The 6,511-nt window shown below is 42.3% G+C and overlaps 1 long non-coding RNA gene across 1 annotated transcript; it reads left to right on the forward strand.

Annotated features, from left to right (window-relative positions):
• Nucleotides 1-1,831: 1,831 nt before the first annotated feature.
• On the forward strand, nucleotides 1,832-4,386 carry LOC146370088 (uncharacterized). Its single transcript, XR_014797460.1, has 2 exons — nucleotides 1,832-2,505; nucleotides 3,268-4,386. It is a non-coding gene; the product is annotated as an uncharacterized LOC146370088 (long non-coding RNA).
• The last annotated feature ends 2,125 nt before the right edge of the window (nucleotides 4,387-6,511 follow it).

Genomic DNA, 6,511 nt, shown 5'->3' on the forward strand with positions numbered 1-6,511 from the left:
CTCAGTCAACTGTTACCAAGCAAACTCAAACACAGCAGGTTGCTGAATACACTCAGGTCTCTGCTCAGCTACTATTCTTGCTGTAAGACTAACCTTCTAAGCTCCACGTCACTCACACTCTGCTTAGTTTCACTTTCACTCAAACGCCTGCACTTCCTGTCAAGACTTTCAGGCCCAGACTGTAGTCAAAGTTGAGCCTTTCTTTTATAATGCAATGTAATCTGCATATAAACATTGAAGATTATCAAAAGCATTTAAGATTATAGATTCAACTCAACAGTTTAAAGTGGTTATCACTGCTCCTGTACTAAAGGCTAATTAATTGGGTGCCAATATGTTTAAACCTCTGAATGCAATATCAATACTTGTAGATTATGTTATTAATGCCATGGTAATATGAACAATAGCAGTAAAATAATTTCTCTGATCCCAATACTGGTTACTTTTTAATGTTAGATTTAACTAAATATAAAGCGTTTTAAGATAAAGGACAAGTTAAGTCTTGTTTTGTGCAGGGCTGATCAAATTTTGTCAGTACCATACTAATTAATCTAAGCCTCTGGACTTCTTTCAGTTTCTTGAAGATGTTTCACCTCTCCCACATGGCTTATAAGTCTGGGACTCTCCACCATTTGATCTTAGAACTGAAGAAGCTTCTCGGACGAGACGTGAAACGTCTTCAAGACACTTAAAGAAGTCCAGATGCTTTTCTTTCCAAGCTCCTTAGACTACGATGACCTGGTGGACTGAGAAACTTCACAGACACACTAATTCCTCCTTGCCAATTATCAGCTTAATAGAATTGTGTAACAAAATGTGCTGAATGTCATATAATTAACAAGAAAGCAGAGAAACTAAGGACTTATGGTTTGAGGCATAAACTTCTTAACAAACTGATTTTAATTATTCTCTCCTCTGTTTGTGATTTTTAGGAGCCGTCTTCAGATTGAGACCTCAGTGGCAGTCAATGACATGATGGACATGCCATCTATTTGAAATGCTGATTTATTTTTTTAAATATATTTGGCACGCAGACTGGGGGGAGCCAGGATCAAACCACCAACCTTCCAGTCAGAAGATGACCAGCTGCACTTCCTGAGCTACAGCCACCCCAAATTAACAATATAAGTCTTTCTTTAGTAATTAATCAAATAACAATGAATTTCACAAATTCCTCCTTTTTTTGTTAACACACCAAAAACTCACAATTAATAAAAAGCAGTTATATGTGAGTAATGCGCAGGTGCTCATCACATCCATGAACATGCTTGGACTTCTGTGCCGCTCCTCTCCACCTGTACTGAAATTCACCTGCCCTGCTTCAGGTGTCTCAGTGCAGCAGCTCCACCTACTGGTCAGAGCAGTGAATCTCAGTGTAAGTGTTACTGAACAGGACATCAGCCTCCTCCTCCTTCTCCTCCTCATCACCTCCTTCTTCTTCTTTGTTTTAATTTCAAGCCATTCCCTGGTAAAATCTTCTGACCCGTGATCTCCTCTCACTTTCCACAGGCACACCTGATTGGCCAGCCTCTACGCCTCTCCGAGTCATGTGACTGGATCGCGTGAAGAAGCGTCTCTGTTTCCGTGACATCAGTTCAGTGGTGTTCTGTGTATGTTTGATATCTCTGCCTGGACGTCCAGCCAACTGCTCCGACCCTCGCTGGACCGGATCCTGGTCCCGTTGGGTTTTGCTGGTTCTGGCCGGTCCCGTTGGCCAATAGGTGCTGCTGGGATGCAAGTGGGCAGAGCTCACAGTGACGTACCTGCAGGGACGACTAGGTGACCTCTGACCTCTTTCAGACGGACGGGCTCAGCTCCGGATGACATCACACCGTTACCTGGATGCATCTCAGCTTCACCTGAAATAAAGAGAACACTGGATGAAGGAGTGCCGGCCAATCAGAGGGCAGTATTCAGACTGCTTCCTTGTACTGACTGAGTGACAGGCTCCTCCTCCTCAGTGTGTGTGTGTGTAAATACTGTACAGAGGAATTATTTTAAAGAGCCTGTTGGATGATGTTGGATTTCCTATTCTTCTTTTTGTCTGGTAGTCTCTGTCTCTGTTTTTCTACTGTTGTTGATCTGATATTAAACCTGTAGCTGGTGGAGCAGCGCTCGAGCTCAGTGTCAGGCACGTGCAGAGGGGGGGGCGGAAGGGGCTTGAGCACCCGCCCCTTTCCTGATGGGTGCCCAAAGTGCCCTTTTGTTGAGGCAATTGTTATTTTTTAATTTTTAATTATTTGTTTTATATGTGTGTGTGCGTGCGGAGTCCTGTCTGTGCCTCTCAACAATAATATTTAACTATTAGTCACAGTTTTGCTAAATAAAAGGATCTGGCTTGCATCAGTCACATGATCACATTTAACCAATGATCGCCCTTGACGGCAGAACGCGCTGGTTACGAGCCGGGAACGAGCTCACAAAGAGCACGTGCATTTTTTGCGGTCCGGAGCTGTAGGAGAAACACAAGTTAACTCAGAGACACAGACTGATGCGACACAACCAGTAAGTAGGTGTACAGCGTACACTGTAGTGTGTAGCACACAGGAGTATTGGCTTATTACGTACACGTTGGTAAGCTGTCTTGTTGCAACTGACGAACTGAAACAAACGAGCGTGCTGTGTGTGCAACAGCGCGACAAACATTACCTGTCCTTTTATTAACTGCACAAGTAGTGCTGGTCACAGCTGCTGGCTACCTGTGTAAGGCTGTCATGGGTCTGTAGCTCTGTCACCGTTTTAGGGAACATATTTAGTTTTAAAGTAAGTTTCCGGGCTTTTCCTGCCTTTCTGGAGGGATTATATTTCACTTAAAACGATCTAATATGCATGTCCACATAATAATGATTATAATTATAATATTTCAAAAACACGCTGTATTTTAAAGAACATACATTAAGAAACAGATTATATTAGATTTATATTTTAAATAAGACAAAATGCTGATTTTACAGCAGCAAAATTATTGTATCTCTACAGTTTAAAAATGTAATAAGCTTTCTCCCTGCACAGAGTGGATAGTGAAACAAATGGAATCATCATAAATACATTATTTCATATTTATTACTTTTTTCCCCTCATTGCTTTATTATTGTAGCTCTAGTAATAAATAATAAGGGAAGGATTCTGGATCAGCACCATGATGGAAACTTGTGCCCACAGTATACACAGTATTCTGAAGAAGGTCTAAAATGTCACTGTGTGTGCATGTGTGTGTTTTATGTATATGGATTTTTAAATGATTACTCATGATATAACATTGTCCAGACATGGCTGGTAAGGACATGAGGAGGAAACAGTAGGAGCTGTGTGAGGCTACTAAAGGTAGTGGATCCCTCAGCAGCTGGATTACAAAGAGCACAGGTAACATTAACACATGTACCAGTTGTTGGAGAGGTATTCCAGTATAAACAAAAAGAATAAGCACAACTGAAATGTTTTGCTTCTATAACATTTTTCTGTCATCATTTTATTATAGATTAAGTGTAAGAGTTGTTAAGTGTGGATAATTAAATAATAGTTTATTGCAATAGCAAGTTGTGTCTTGTTCTCAGATGGACAGCAAGTGGAGAGTGATTACAAACTGGACTGGTCATGCAACACGCAGCACCTGTATAAAAAAGGCCAAAGCCGACTGTACTTCCTCAGGAGGCTGAGGTCTTTCAACATCTGCAGGAAGCTCCTGAGGATGTTTTACCAGTCAGTGGTCGCAGGAGTCCTTTTCTATGGCGTGGTGTGCTGGGGGAGCAGCACAGCAAAGAAGGACTCATCCAGGCTGGAGAAACTAATCGGGAAGGCGGGCTCTGTGGTCGGCATGAAGCTGGACACTCTGGTGACAGTGGCAGAGAAGAGGACCTTAAAGAAACTGATGGACATTATGAACAATGCCGGGCATCCTCTGCACACGGTCGTAAACAATCAGAGGAGCCTATTCAGCGACAGGCTGCTTCTCCCAAAGTCAAAAACCAACAGACTTAAAAGCTCCTTTGTCCCACACGCCATCAGACTGTTTAACTCCTCACTGGAGGGGAGAGGGAGGAGAAACAGGGGGACAAGGGAGGGCGGGAACAACTGAGCTGTAGGTGCTTCTCTACACTGTGCAATATTTGCAATATTTGTTTTTTGTTTTTGTTTTGTCTTTTTTCTTATATTTGACTGTGCAATAACCACTGTGCAATATACTCACTCAAATGAGCAATCCTATTTATCCATATTGTATATTCTGTATCTATATATGTGTATGTATGGTGTATTTATGCTTGTATCCTTACTCTCATTCCCCTTAATGTATCTGTAACATGCAACTTCTTTCGGTGCTTTGCTACTGGAAACTGAATTTCCCGGAGGAACCCACCCGAGGGATTAATAAAGTTTCATCTAATCTAATCTAATCTAATATATGAAATGATGGGATGGAAGGAAGAAGAGAAGCAAAGAGTGATTCACAGTCTAGTTTATTTCTCGGTTTTTTGTTGCCTTGTGATTCCAAGCGCTGTCACCAATCTTTGCATGTTGTTATTATCTCATGACACTTGTTTAATCAGCTACCATCTCTCCTACAGACTTTTTAATGTCTGCAGTCTCAGATCAGCACAGCCCTGCCCTCCAGCACTATCAGCAGCAGGAGCAGCAGCAACACCTTAACAGCAACATTGTACCCATCAGGTAAAACATAGGCTACGTTTGCTTTGCCTTGTTGCCCATATTAGATTCTTCATGAATGTGTGTTGTTGTTATTCAGCCTGGTTCAATGTGCCCCTTTGTAGCTTTAAGCACCCGCCCCTTTAAACGTCTCTGCACGGCCCTGCTGCTGGTTTGGGTCTCATCAGAGAAATAATGAGTGTTTCCAGCCATATTCTTCAGAAATCAATCTCAGAGGCTCGAGGACACCCCAGACTGCTAGATTACATAGACTCTTAATTTCACACGACAGCCTTTGCATTTACATTTTAGTCATGTTGCCATTTATGCAGACGTTCAGGCTGTTAATGGACACTTTCAGGACAGCAGGGAAATGAATGTGAGAGCTCTCACTTACAGAGCAGAACAGTGTCTCCCTGAGGAAATGATCACTGATGACTCACATCAGCTGCAAAGAAAACCACTCAGAGGGATGCTGTTCATCTTGTCTGTTAGTCACCCAAGTGTCACTCAGTGCTCGGCATCAGTTCTTTTTGTTTTTTTAATACATATATGTCAATGACAGATGTAGGTACACTTGATTAAAAGCTCTGAATCGTGAGGCAAAACACACAAAGGCTCAAAAAGTCAGAGTACAGCCTGGTGTGTCCCTCACATCCACGTTAATCCATAAGCACGCACACTCTGACCGTTACTGTGCGAGTCACGCAGTCATATCCAAAAGTTACCTCGAGTCTTCATGAAACAATATTTCATTGACACAAGCAATAAGGAAGAAAGAGTATATACCCCTTCATGATTCTGCATATTTGTCACACCTACATGTTTCAGATCATCAAACAAATTTTTAGATTACACAAAGATAATCAGAGTAAACACACAATCCGGTTTTTAGATGACGAGTTCGTTTATTAAGGCATCAAATTATCCCAACCTGCCGGCTCTCTTTGTTAAATCATGAATTAACTGTGACTGAGTCCAGTTTCACTGCCACAGCAAAGCTGATCACTGTGACACCTGCTGAATCATAAACCTCTTAAACAGAAGCTGTCTGACAAAGTGAAACAGGCTGAAAGATCTCAACCAGCAGCACATCACGATCACGCCACGATATAAAGAACCAGCTGAGGAACAACATCGGTGACATCATCAGTCCGAAAAGTCACAGAGGCATTTCTAAGGCTTGTGAGAGTCGTTATCCACACCTTCACAAGAGTGACCAGCCAACCAAACTTACTCCACGAGCGCATCATAAAATACATCAGTTCTGTCCTGTGACTTGGTTAATGACAGCTCTTTAAAACGAGGCTCTAAGGTGAGGCCTTCTCACGTCGTTAAATCCTCTGTAAATCTCATCCTCACCTCCTCTCCTGGTTCAGGCGAGGATACGAGGACAGGAGGTCAGGATGTGACATTTGAGAGTGCTTTTGAAGCGCTGATGAGATTTGTGGTCGCCACCTTCTTAGACTTTTGGAGGCAGAAGTGTTCGTACTGGACGAGATGGTGAAGTTTGAAGTTATCCCCACACTATAAATGGTCCAAACCTGTCTGTCTCTGCTGCTGGGCTCACTGCTGGAGCTTCAACTGGACAGTAGAGGACAGATTAGAGGAACGGAAGTGTTGGGCAGTTAATATTGGCGTAACTTTGGTCACCGCTAACAGGTTTGTTGATTTGATTTGGTTTTATTGATTAGCATTCAAATATCTCAGTGAAGACAGAACAAAGATCTACCACAAAGCAAGAAAGCATGAGACAAGGCTAATCAAAAGGTATTGGCTGAAGCATTTGCTTATTACGCCAACCCTTTTAACAAAAGATCTTTTTGCATGCAGCTCCTGTACACAGGGCTCGAAGCAAATAATAAAACAA

This window comes from Perissodus microlepis, chromosome 17 (assembly GCF_051167445.1).
Source record: "Perissodus microlepis isolate ML-2025 ecotype Zambia chromosome 17, ASM5116744v1, whole genome shotgun sequence".
Classification (NCBI taxonomy): domain Eukaryota; kingdom Metazoa; phylum Chordata; class Actinopteri; order Cichliformes; family Cichlidae; genus Perissodus; species Perissodus microlepis.